This window comes from Lissotriton vulgaris, chromosome 8, assembly GCF_964263255.1.
Source record: "Lissotriton vulgaris chromosome 8, aLisVul1.2, whole genome shotgun sequence".
NCBI classification, from domain to species: domain Eukaryota; kingdom Metazoa; phylum Chordata; class Amphibia; order Caudata; family Salamandridae; genus Lissotriton; species Lissotriton vulgaris.
The window spans coordinates 839,871,053-839,885,256 of NC_141696.1; the positions used below are offsets into that span (position 1 = coordinate 839,871,053).

Sequence of the window (14,204 nt, forward strand, 5' to 3'; positions counted from 1 at the left end):
GATCTTGATTGCCCTTCTTAAACAAGCCTGAAAACACTGCCATCATCCATAACATTGAAGAGCAAGGATTGCAAAACACCCTCCCTGTGCGTTCAAGAGCATGGGGCGCTCTGCATAATAGGAAGGTACCTGCCGTCTTCCCATTCGTTGCTGTGGCGAACATCCAATTGCGCTCGTTTTTGCAGCAGTTTTCCCTCCCTGACATTCACGAAACCACAAGGCTCACTCCCTGGCGCTCACTAACTAAGATAAGAATTGCAGTTGGGAATAATGAAAAACTGGCAAAATCCAAGGAGAGACTGACGTCCAGAGCCTGCCCAGCAACCTGGACTCATGCCCCCACACTACATACCTGGCTCCAGGTTTGCCATCAGCCTGGGAACAGATCAGGCAGAGGATTTAAGGGCAATATTTTGAGCTCTCTCTCCCTGCAATTCATGAGGACTGAAGCACAAGATGACACCCCCTCCCTCACATTACATTCAAAACTAAGGCAGAAATGAGGCCACAAAGTCTATAGAAAGCATAGAAGGACTAGGCTCTGTACTATGCTTACTACCAGCTGCTAAAAGAGCAGCCATTTTGCAATGGTTTTATTGCTGCACCCCTAATCTGTTTATTCAACCCCAACAAGTCTCAATGGTGTGTGGTCTTTTGCACATTTTAGGTCTCGACCTGGCGAAAGCAGCGCATGCGCTGGCCTCGCCATGGAGAGGACCTTTTGGAATAAATTCAGCCAAAGTTGAATTCACGCGCATGCAAATGGACAAAGATGGCTGCTCTCGCCATCGCAAAGCTAAACATGCACGAGTAGGGACAAAAAAATGCACGCGCATGTGGACAGAACAACGCCATCTTTGTGCACACGCATGCGCATTTTTTTGTCCCTACACATGTGTGCTTTCACTTACCCAGACAGGCTGAAGGCCCAGCGGCAGTGCTGAGGAATACGCCGCGGCACACGGTTTCCCCCAGCATTACTTGTTAATTAAAGTGTGAGGAGTATGGTCCTGCAGAATGCACCAGACGCCCCCTTTAAAGATACACTGCATGGGAGGAAATACCTTCAAACACAATAGGTTTTGATTACATGGCAGCCCTCCCTAATGAGGCGGGAGGTTCCCAAACTAAGTTTGCCAACTGCAGATCATACACTTCTAGTTCCCTCTACTTTGGGTCCGTTTTTTTAGTACCTGGAGACGTAAGCAAAAAGCTCTTCTTTAAATTGATAGACATCCTCTGAGTCTGTATTAGGCGCTAAACACCCAAGGAACGTTTCCGATTGGTTGGACCTAACTGGCTAGCCAATTGAATACAGCCCCCCCTTTCTCAAAGAAATCAGGCCCCTCTCTCTACCATTGCACCGGAACAGTAGTTCCATTTTCCCGGAAGTTATGGGCTAGTAATTTGTGAGCTGGATTGCGTTCAGGTGTCTTTGCTCTGTAGAACACTTTTGGATTAGGTGCAATGGAAAATGTAAAGCCCGGCTCCGTACACAGATTGCACAGCACTATAACATGACCCCGGTGCTGTGTCACATCTGGCATCCCCATCATACCGTGTGTCCCCTGCTCTTCAGCACTTTTTGGAAACAAAGCTGGGCAGGTTCAGAGAAGCCGTGATCCCTGCTCCGGCTGATCTAGGGGGGATACATGATTCAACTGGATGCCAAACTCTGTTCTCGCTGCCAAACTCTGTTCTGGCTATAAATAGCCTGGCAATTGTCTAGTATGCAGCGGGTTTCTGCTGCACGAGTAGAGACAAAAAGAGCTATAACAAGCATTTGCAATGCATTAGGTGTCGCAGTTACGCAAGTTTAAGCTATTGGCATTGTGAATGACAATGCCTTTTAGTTAGGTTTTTAAAACAAAATCTAAAATAAAAGGCATTGTTATTTGCAATGCCAATAGCTCAAACTCGCGTAAATGCAAGACCTATTGCATTGCAAATGCTTGTTATAATTTGCTATAAAATACAAGGTTATCACAACACTTGCTCATACAATATCTGTCTTGAACATTTTAATGCTTTTCACAAGGACATTTGCACCTGTCTATCACCCAGAAGTGGAGACTAACAACATTAGAGCTTCCAAAATTATCTTGAAACAAGTAGGTCACAATACCTACAGAATTAATGATCCTCCCAATCTATCTAAAAATGCTTCCAAAATCCTAAAACACAGATTTCTCAAATTACATCCAGATACGCAAATTTCAGACCGATATTTCTGCACAAAAAAAGGAGCTATTTTTACCGATCTCGTATTCTACAGAAAAAGAAGAGCACAATGGAGGAAAGCCCTGCTCTGTCAGCTCAGGATCGTGAGATCTAGGAAAATTCCACAAGGGCTCAAACTCTCTGTAGCCCACTCACTGACTTACAGAGCGGACGCAACCATCACCCTATACAATAATGGGATTATCTTCATACAATCCTCAGTCAACAACCTAGAAATGTTTGATGAAACCTTCTCGATCATCAAAAACGCTATAAATAGTAACAATTAAGCCACGGCCCGAGGCTCTCTTGTCTCTACTGATACCTTTGCCCCACAAGTCTCCCCCAGGGTCAACAATACACATCACATCACCACTCAGCCTACACATGGAGAACTGGAGACCCTACCCTTGAATCAACAATCTGGAATAAGCCCTTAACACCCCTCATTAGGAACGCACAATGAGACACACACCCATGAAAATAACAATTTCACCTGGACTATCCCCTGGTCGGCTGAACACACTCCTGGGTATACAGCGAATATGCCAGAGACACTACACTGGACCCACACAAATGCCTGTGCGAGGACTGAAAGCCCCATTATGAATAATAATTACTCCAAAAGACCCAAATGCTCCTACCAAACCACTTCACTACTACTCCACCTCATTGCCCCACGCCCCAAGCTATCAACACAACCCAATTTCCGCTCCATTGGTGCGCCCAAGCCAGAAGCACACTTATACTAGAGGCTTAAGCAACCCCCTCTCTCATCTCCGCGTGTTTGTACTCCAACATCACCCACCAGTTTCACACATTTTTAGATGCTAGACTTAGCCGCATAGCATGGCACTGGACCTCCAATTATTTAAGGTAGATTTAAAAAGCCTCATAAGCATGGCCTCAAAGTTGGCTAACAACAGAGTAAACAACATTATACCCGAGAGGATTAGGTCAATTTAGTTGTTAATTTCCGCACTTAACCGAATTCACACCCCACAGACCAAGTCATCTCAATGGTCTTGCCATACCCCCACCTGAATGGGCAAACGATATCCTTCCCCAATGCTGATTCCTGCCCCCACTGGTTGAAAGAGCCCCTTTCCTGACCCAAGACCACCTCTCCTTCAGGAAGAAGCTCAAGACCTGGCTATTCGAGCAGTAGCAGCACCCCCCCCCCCCCCCCCTAGCGCCTTGAGACCCTCCGGGTAAGTAGTGCGCTATATAAATGCCTGTGATTGATTGATTGATTGACTTTCCGATAAGGTCATTCATTCCCTCCTCCTCTTATATGATCCTACTTACCATACTAACAGAGGCGATGTGGCCAACATCCAAACAGTCCCTACAAACCTATACAGAGATACAAGGCACAGCCACGGAGCTATAAACAAGTCAAACCTTTTGCAAGTGCCCATCACTCAGCCATCCACAGACGACACCAAACAACATCTGAAATGCATGCTACTCAATTGCAGATGGGCTGTGGAACATGCAGCGGATGTCGTGGACCACATCCTCACACAGGAGCAAGTCCTACTAAATCATAATTTAACCATGGCTAACTGAAGCCTCCTCCCCTTTCCTTGACCTTCTAGTGCCAACTAATCACATCATTAGATTAGCCAGACCAAGCAGGCCTTGTGGCGGCATTGCCTGCATACACAGAAACAATATTGCAGTGATAAGTCAAACAAAATAGACATATCCTCATGCTAATATCTATGCATTGACATTTGGAGCAACAACAACCCATGGCACAAACTGCACACAATCTATCACCCTCCAGGGGACAACAATACTTTTATATAATAAATAATGGAAACAATATCAACCAACGCAGGACAACACAGGACCCACATCTTCTTCTGTGATTTAAACCTGTACTTAAATGGTCCACATGACCAAGCAGTCAACTGCCTGAAAACCTTCATAGCTGACCTCAATCTGACGCAATTCTGTGATGGTCCTACTCATAACCTGAGTGAGAACTTGGATCTCATCATTGTTAACAGTAACGCCATCCAACTGGAATCTATCATCCATTTTGACTGGACAGATCATCACTGCATCACCTTTCTCATCACAGAATCAGTAAAGACAAAAAAATGGCCAACCAAAGAAACCCAAACAATGGAAAAGGAGCATGCATAATATTAACGAGAACAATTGGACATCCATCAGCAGCAACATTCTGACACCTCCATTGGGTATTGCGGCTGTCCATAAGCTAACAAACCATTGCAACAACTCCATGTTAAAGATTAGACACAATAGCACCCCTACAGCTAAAAAGAATATCTACCAAAGCCTCCAAACCTTGGCTCAATGCCAGCCTTAATACAGAAAGACGTAAACTTAGACTGGCTGATTAAGCATGGAGAACTGCACCGTGCCTCGAAAACATTAAAATCCTGAGAGTATGGGGAGCATTTACAACAAACAAATTAGAATCTCGAAAGCAAATGTCTTTAGAAGCCAATAAGATGATGCTAGAAATCGGCCAAAAAAACTGTTCAAACTGGTCAAGCTATAATCCAATAACCAACACAATGCTTCTCCAAACACGTTCTAAACCACAGCCTAACTGCAAGGATTTTGCCTCCTTTTTCATGGAAAAGACAAGAAAGATCGAAAATGACCTGTGGTCAGCTACAAAGTCCTTCCTCGCACACCTCATTGTAGCACCCCCAAACTCCTGATTGAAGAGACACCAGGTTTCCCAGCAGACACCACCAAAAACAATCCTACTTGGAGCATAGTGAAAACTTTTGATGAGTGTCATCCTCAAAATCCTTACAACACTGAAACACTCAAACCACTACAGTGACCCTCTTCCAACAAACTTCTTTTATGAGATCAAAATGTCCCTACTTCCGCTCTGGACTAAAATAGTCAATGCCTCACTACATCAAGAATCAATACCGGACTGCCTTAAAGCTGGGCAGCTTACTCCTATTTAAATAAAAGACGACCACAGACCTCTCAGACATTAACAACTTCCGCCCAATCTCTTACTATTCTGACACTAGCAAAACACCTGCAGAAATGTGTACATGTTCAACATTGCAACCACAATGACCAATTCAGTCTTTTAGACCAATTCTAATCCAGCCTTTGCCAGGGCCACTACCCGGAATCAGCGCTCACACACACTTTTGATGATGCGCCAAAAATGCTGGATCAGAATAATCCCCCATGAACTTTTATCGGCCTTCGATACTGTCAAACATGACAATCTCCTAGACCTACTTAAACATAGGATCGGATTATCAGGGACTGTTCTCAACTGGTTTGCCTGTTTTCTACAGAACAGAACTCAAAGAATCAAGATCACCATGTCCCTATCAAACCCTACACAGGTAACTCTAGAGGTCCCTCAGGGATCTGCGCTCTCACCTGCTCTCTTCAATGCATTAATGGAACCTCTACCCGATTGGCTGAATTCATCTAACATCTACTATCATATGTACACAGATGACACCGAACTGTACTTAAAACTGTACTTAAAAATCTCTTACCCTGAAGATATTAGGTCTCTAAACTCAACCCTAGTTGAGTGGTAACCACCTCAAAAACAGTATTCCTTCCAATTGCCCCACACAAACATTCTCCGGACATTGCAGAATGAAGGAAACAACTAAAAGCACTAAATTGTGTCCCACACATTATAAAGTCAACAAGATCTCTGGGAGAAACACTGGACAACAATCTGGACATGCAGGAGCACATCAGCTCTGTCAAAAAAAGAGCAAACTTCCAGATGAGCACCTCAAGAAAAATAAAACCCTTCCTTCTCCCAGATGACCTCAAGTCTGCTGTTCAAGCTCTAGTGATTCCCAGGTTAGACAACGGGAGTGCAATTCTTTGCTGCCTACGAACAATAGTTACTTAACTGTAATCTGTGGTTCTTCAGTATTGGTGTCTTTCATAGATTCACATGCCTGAATCATTCCCCGTCGTCGGAGTGGGAGTCCCACAGTACATAAAAAAGCAATAATTTGCATATAAGAAACCAAAACCCTTGGTAATAACCAACCAAGAAGTAAAGTAGCCCTAAGCTACAGTGTAAAAACTTCCACACTCATGACTATCCTAGTAATTATGTATAGACCAAACTGCAGCCAATCAGGCGTCAGCACCCACTAGAATGTTCTGCTCAGAGGCTCACGCTCTCAGATTTTCTAACGCACGTTGTGTGAAGGGAGTCTCCCTGAGCTCTGCTCAGTACTTCACTTTCTGACTGAATTTCTTCATCCAGGATGTCATCCACTAAGAATTCTCTCTTCAGGCCTTGTGATTCTTGTGGGAAGCTCCGGCTTTTTAAAGAAGATCCCCACAAAATGTGCATTTACTACCTTTATCCTGATCATGAGGTGAAAGACTGTAAAATCTGCAGGACCTTCCCTCAAAAGACCCTCAGGGACAGGGAAGGACGCCTTCTTCTGTGGCTGCAGAAGATAAAAGACCAAGACAACGCGCTTTCTGAGGTAGGGTCATCTATAACTTCAAGGAAGAGGAAGGCGGAGGAAGATTCATCTTAACTGGGGCTAAGGTGTTGAGGAAAGCTCAGCCCTCCAAGGACTCTGGCCTGTCTTCTGGAAAAAAGGCTTCTCCACCTTCTGGATCGGTTTCGCTCCCAAAAAAGACTGGAAAGTCTTTGACATCTAAGCGGCTTCCTGAGAAGGTTTTACCTCAGAAGGAACAGTCTACTCCGTCGACGGAGTCATTGTCGGTTCCATCGTCGTCGATTACCATAGTCGACGCCACCTCAAAGTCGATGGTAACCTTCTCATCTGCTAAGCCCAAGATGATTTTGTGGTCGGCCTCTTCACCGTTGACGCTGGTCTCGGACACGGTAAGGCCTATTTCGTCGACGAGGATAATGCCTTCCATCGCCGACGCTCCGTTGCCGAATGGAAAAGGAAAGATTCCGCCGACGAGTGCTTAGTCGACGAAAACCAGCTTGATGTCGACGACCCCACCGCCGACGACTACCTCGTCGACAAGTGCTCTGTTGACGAAGATGGGCTCGACGTCGACGACCCCACCGTCGACGAAGGCTACCTCGATGACGAAGATTCCACTGTCAACGAAGGCTACCTCATCTTCGACAGCTTAATCGTCGCCGAAAAATGTCCCGTCAACGACGTCATCGTCGAAGGATTCCTCGTCGTCGAAAATACCGTCGACGAAGATTACACCATTGCTTAAAGTGACTGTCTTGTCGACGCCGTCGCCTTCGACGACGGCACCGTCTACGAAGAAACTGTCTATGCCACTTTCATCAAAATGTACTGAATTGCAAGTATGGTCTTCTACACCATCTAAGACCTCCTTTGGCCAACCAATTAAGTCACCTTCTTTGCTTCAGAGACGTGGCTCCTCGTTACAAGCTCTATCACCACTTAAATTGCCTGACCAATTGCTGGATTCAGATGACGATGAGGAGAAATCCGACATTGATGATAGGTTCCGCACTGCTACTAGTCCATCGAACTGCTCATTAAATATCAAGCGGAGGATCCAGACTAAGAACAATTCTCTGAATCTGTAGATCAAGCTCCAGTCACGGTGCCCTCAGCACAGATGCCTCTGGCGTTTCTTGATAATTTACAGTATATGTTACAGGATTACTATTGTCGTTTTCCTCCTTCAGAGTCGGCGGCATCCCTTCCATCCACTCCCATTGCTCAGGCCTCTATATCCACTTTGAGGTCTCCAAGACCACAGTCTCCAGTACCTTCTCATCACTCTCAAGAAGCGAACCCCACTGATGAGGATAGAGAAGAGGGAGAAGTGGATGATAAATCTGGTCTGTCGGAGTGGGGTGACTATCAGATTCAGACGTCATCATCTACGGCTCCAGCTGCGGCTGATTCGCCTCCAGTAGACATCGGAGGTTTTCATGTACTGATGGAGAGGGCTACTAAGAGATTCTCGATCTCAATGGAAACCAAGAAGGGCGAGTGCTTTATTTATGATTCTAAAGATCAATTGCGAAGACAAGGCAGAACGATTCCCATCATTGATTTCATATGGAAGGAAGGTTTAAAAATTATGGGAACACCCAATTCCCTTCCGGCTGTATTACCCCGATTAGACAAAAATTACAAGGCACCGGACAAATCTCCTGCATGCCTAATAGTACAGCCTAAGACTGATTCTGTCGTCGCTCAAGCGGCGCAAAGACGTGCCAGGAACCCCTCTTTACCTATTTCAGCTCCACCTGATAGAGATGGCAGGCGCTTAGATTTCATCGGAAAGGTGGTCTCCTCGATGGCTGTACCACAGTAAGAGCTGCGAACTCCCTAGCAATATTAGGGAGATACGACAGGCAGATGTGGTCTGACATCTCCCCCTATGTCAGGGGTATTCAAACTGTGGGGCGCGACCCCCAGGGGGCCGTGGAGCGATGCAAAGAGGGTCACGCCTTCACAGTGTCACTTCTGCTCTGGCCTCCAGGGCTTCAGCCCCCCTCCTCCCCCATCCTGTGTCTTAGCCCGGGCTGCTGCAGTGCAGCTCTCGCTACTGGGGCCTCGGCTGGGCAGTGTCTGGAGTCTTATCTCCGGCCCGAATTTTTCACAGGTCTTTAAAGACCATTAGCATATTTACATGCCTTTGTTAACTGATTAAAAAGCTTAGTTTTTTTATGGTTCCAGTACCCCCTGCGCCCCCACTCTGCCTATTCCTTACATTTGTATTTTTACATTAACTGCTGTAGTGTGAGAATGCATTTAATGAAAAGAAATCTAAAGTTGGGTTGCCAAAAGAAACATGCCTGCTATGTGTTGTTTAAAGATCCTGCAGAGACCTGCTCTTGACACTAAATTGAGTTATAAATAAAAAAGTATGTATTAATTAGTTATGCGACTTTTCTGTCTTTAATTATTAGTCATAGATCATTGAGGCATCCTTAGAACACAATTAAAAGTGCTTTCTATTTATATTTGCTGTTCTAAATATTCACAGATAAGTGCAAAAAATACAGCTGTAGGTGACTGCTTACTTCTGGGCCATCAAAATAAGGAGCTGGTAACCCTAATCATTAGACTCGAAGTTTGTTGCAGGATCAGCACATTATTTATTTCCTCCACCCTCGAACCCCTATTAATGCCATTATAGCAATAGTTTAACTTATATCTGAAACCCTACGCTTCAAGTTTCTGGGAATGCACCCTGCATTCAGACAACTCACTCCTCATTCTCGCCTTCACTTTCATGTTCACCCTGCACTCCCAGCGATCGCAATGCACTCACACTGATCACCATGCACTCATAGCGATCGCAATGCACTCACACTGATCACCATGCACTCACAGCGATCACCATGCACTCACAGCGATCACCATGCACTCACAGCGATCACCATGCACTCACAGCAATCACAGCGATCACCATGCACTCACAGCGATCACCATGCACTCACAGCGATCACCATGCACTCACAGCGATCACCATGCACTCACAGCGATCACCATGCACTCACAGCGATCACCATGCACTCACAGCGATGCACTCACAGCGATCACCATGCACTCACAGCGATCACCATGCACTCACAGCGATCACCATGCACTCACAGCAATCACCATGCACTCACAGCAATCACCATGCACTCACAGCAATCACCATGCACTCACAGCGATCACCATGCACTCACAGCGATCACCATGCACTCACAGCGATCACCATGCACTCACAGCGATCACCATGCACTCACAGCGATCACCATGCACTCACAGCAATCACCATGCACTCACAGCAATCACCATGCACTCACAGCAATCACCATGCACTCACAGCAATCACCATGCACTCACCATGCACTCACCATGCACTCACACTGATCACCATGCACTCACACTGATCACCATGCACTCACACTATTCACCCACTCACCCTGCACTCACACTGATCAACATGCACTCACACTGATCACCATGCACTCACACTGATCACCATGCACTCACACTGATCACCATGCACTCACACTGATCACCATGCACTCACACTGATCACCATGCACTCACACTGATCACCATGCACTCACACTGATCACCATGCACTCACACTGATCACCATGCACTCACACTGCTCACCATGCACTCACACTGATCACCATGCACTCACACTGATCACCATGCACTCACACTGATCACCATGCACTCACACTGATCACCATGCACTCACACTGATCACCATGCACTCACACTGATCACCATGCACTCACACTGATCACCATGCACTCACAACATTCACCCACTCACCCTGCACTCACAGTGATCACAATGTACTCACAGTGATCATAATGTACTCACTGTGATCACAATGCACTCACACCGATCACAATGCACTCACAACATTCACCCACTCACGTGCAGTGATCACAATGCACTCACACTGATCACAATGCACTCACACTGATCACCATGCACTCACACTGATCACCATGCACTCACACTGATCACCATGCACTCACACTGATCACCATGCACTCACACTGATCACCATGCACTCACACTGATCACCATGCACTCACAGCAATCACAGCGATCACCATGCACTCACAGCGATCACCATGCACTCACAGCGATCACCATGCACTCACAGCGATCACCATGCACTCACAGCGATGCACTCACAGCGATCACCATGCACTCACAGCGATCACCATGCACTCACAGTGATCACCATGCACTCACAGCAATCACCATGCACTCACAGCAATCACCATGCACTCACAGCAATCACCATGCACTCACAGCAATCACCATGCACTCACAGCAATCACCATGCACTCACAGCAATCACCATGCACTCACAGCAATCACCATGCACTCACAGCAATCACCATGCACTCACCATGCACTCACACTGATCACCATGCACTCACACTGATCACCATGCACTCACACTGATCACCATGCACTCACACTATTCACCCACTCACCCTGCACTCACACTGATCACCATGCACTCACACTGATCACCATGCACTCACACTGATCACCATGCACTCACACTGATCACCATGCACTCACACTGATCACCATGCACTCACACTGATCACCATGCACTCACACTGATCACCATGCACTCACACTGATCACCATGCACTCACACTGATCACCATGCACTCACACTATTCACCCACTCACCCTGCACTCACACTGATCACCATGCACTCACACTGATCACCATGCACTCACACTGATCACCATGCACTCACACTGATCACCATGCACTCACACTGATCACCATGCACTCACACTGATCACCATGCACTCACACTGATCACCATGCACTCACACTGATCACCATGCACTCACAGCAATCACAGCGATCACCATGCACTCACAGCGATCACCATGCACTCACAGCGATCACCATGCACTCACAGCGATCACCATGCACTCACAGCGATGCACTCACAGCGATCACCATGCACTCACAGCGATCACCATGCACTCACAGCGATCACCATGCACTCACAGCGATCACTATGCACTCACAGCAATCACCATGCACTCACAGCAATCACCATGCACTCACAGCAATCACCATGCACTCACAGCAATCACCATGCACTCACAGCAATCACCATGCACTCACAGCAATCACCATGCACTCACCATGCACTCACACTGATCACCATGCACTCACACTGATCACCATGCACTCACACTGATCACCATGCACTCACACTATTCACCCACTCACCCTGCACTCACACTGATCAACATGCACTCACACTGATCACCATGCACTCACACTGATCACCATGCACTCACACTGATCACCATGCACTCACACTGATCACCATGCACTCACACTGATCACCATGCACTCGCACTGATCACCATGCACTCACACTGATCACCATGCACTCACACTGATCACCATGCACTCACACTGATCACCATGCACTCACACTGATCACCATGCACTCACACTGATCACCATGCACGCACACTGATCACCATGCACTCACACTGATCACCATGCACTCACACTGATCACCATGCACTCACAACATTCACCCACTCACCCTGCACTCACAGTGATCACAATGTACTCACAGTGATCACAATGTACTCACAGTGATCACAATGTACTCACAGTGATCATAATGTACTCACAGTGATCATAATGTACTCACTGTGATCACAATGCACTCACACTGATCACAATGCACTCACAACATTCACCCACTCACGTGCAGTGATCACAATGCACTCACACTGATCACCATGCACTCACACTGATCACCATGCACTCACACTGATCACCATGCACTCACACTGATCACCATGCACTCACACTGATCACCATGCACTCACACTGATCACCATGCACTCACACTGATCACCATGCACTCACACTGATCACCATGCACTCACACTGATCACCATGCACTCACAACATTCACCCACTCACACTGCACTCACAGCGATCATAATGTACTCACAGTGATCGCCATGCACTCACACTGATCACCATGCACTCACACTGATCACCATGCACTCACACTGATCACCATGCACTCACAACATTCACCCGCTCACCCTGCTCTCACAGTGATCATAATGCACTAAAACTTTGCTTGCATTGTTCACTCTGTACCCCACCCTGCAGTCACACCAGCACGCTTCTCACCCTGCACTCATGAGACACTTCACTCACCTGTCCCCCCTTACTGCTCAATCTGTAGCTCACTCAAACAAGGCCATCACTTACCATGCACTAATTCGTCCCACTCTGCACTTACAGCCGAACCCAAATTCATATGGTCACCTCACTCAACCTGAAGTCACTCCTTTTACCCTACTCTAACACTGTTGCATTGCTCATCGTGCAGTCACATGGGCACTCTTGTCACCCACACAGTGCAGAAGGTTAAAGTGCCTGGTACAAAGAAGATGTACCATGCACATCACAGAACTGAGTGTGAGTAAACTATGAGTAGCGCTATAAAAAAATGCTAGGTGCTATAGAGAGATGAGGTGTATTGTTGGTGAGTGGTAGTGAGATAATTCATGAAGAAGGTGGAAAGACTGTTGCACCGTGTGCGACCAGTGCTTGGACAAGCCCTGTCTGAGAGTGTTAAACCCCCCCCCACCCCCGAAGTTCGGGTCTAGTGGATCCCCTGCTTCTGCCTATTATTTACATTTGTGGTGCGCTACTGTTACCAAAAGGTGTCCTGGGGCTAATAACCATCTGCCTGCAATGTGAGAGAGGGATCCGGGGTTGGAAGAGGAGAGAAGAGAGGGATGGAAGAAAGGGGGTGAGAGGAAAGGTGCATGGGTAAACTGCTTAACTCTGCACAAGACCGCCACGGTTTGAATGCACCCTTGCTGCTCCCGGCCATGGCTAGTTGAGCTTCCAATGTGGCAGCGCGTATTCCTGCGGATTGGGAGGCCCTTCACAGAGGTTGACTAGACACCTTTCTGATGTCAATTGCTGTATTTTGGTTATAAACTGGTACTGATGGGGTGAAATCTTTCCTCAGTATTACTGTGTTTAAAAAAATTCTAAATAATAAAGCAATGCTACCCCAAAATACTCAGCATCACAGAACCTTATTTACATTGTCAACTCACACAATTTAGTCAAGCCTGTCGCATAATTTGGTCCTCACCTTCCTCATAACCTAGAGGTTTAGAAATTTTTGTCAGGAGGGGGTCCTTACGCTTGAAAATGTTGACAGGGGGGTCTCGGCATCCAAAAGTTTGAGGACCTCTGCCCTATGTTGAGATGTTACCAGAACCTGCAAGAACTGAGGCGAAGCAGGTTTTGCGAGAGGGGGAGCCTGCTTGAGCAGGGATAAATCGATGCAGCAGTAGAAGTGGCGTCTACAGGCTTCAGACAGCTAGCAGGTGCTGCGGTGTTAAGAAGACAAGGATGGCTTAAGTCCACATCGTTTCGCCAAGAGGTACAGACCAAAATAATTAACATGCCCTTTGATGGCGAGTTTCTCT

The 14,204-nt window shown here is 46.7% G+C and overlaps 1 protein-coding gene across 2 annotated transcripts in view; it reads right to left on the reverse strand.

The window, feature by feature from the left end:
* The window catches only part of ARHGEF7 (Rho guanine nucleotide exchange factor 7), a 1,058,374-nt gene that overhangs the window by 502,376 nt on the left and 541,794 nt on the right, over nucleotides 1-14,204 (reverse strand). The gene's annotated exons all lie outside the window — the stretch shown is intronic.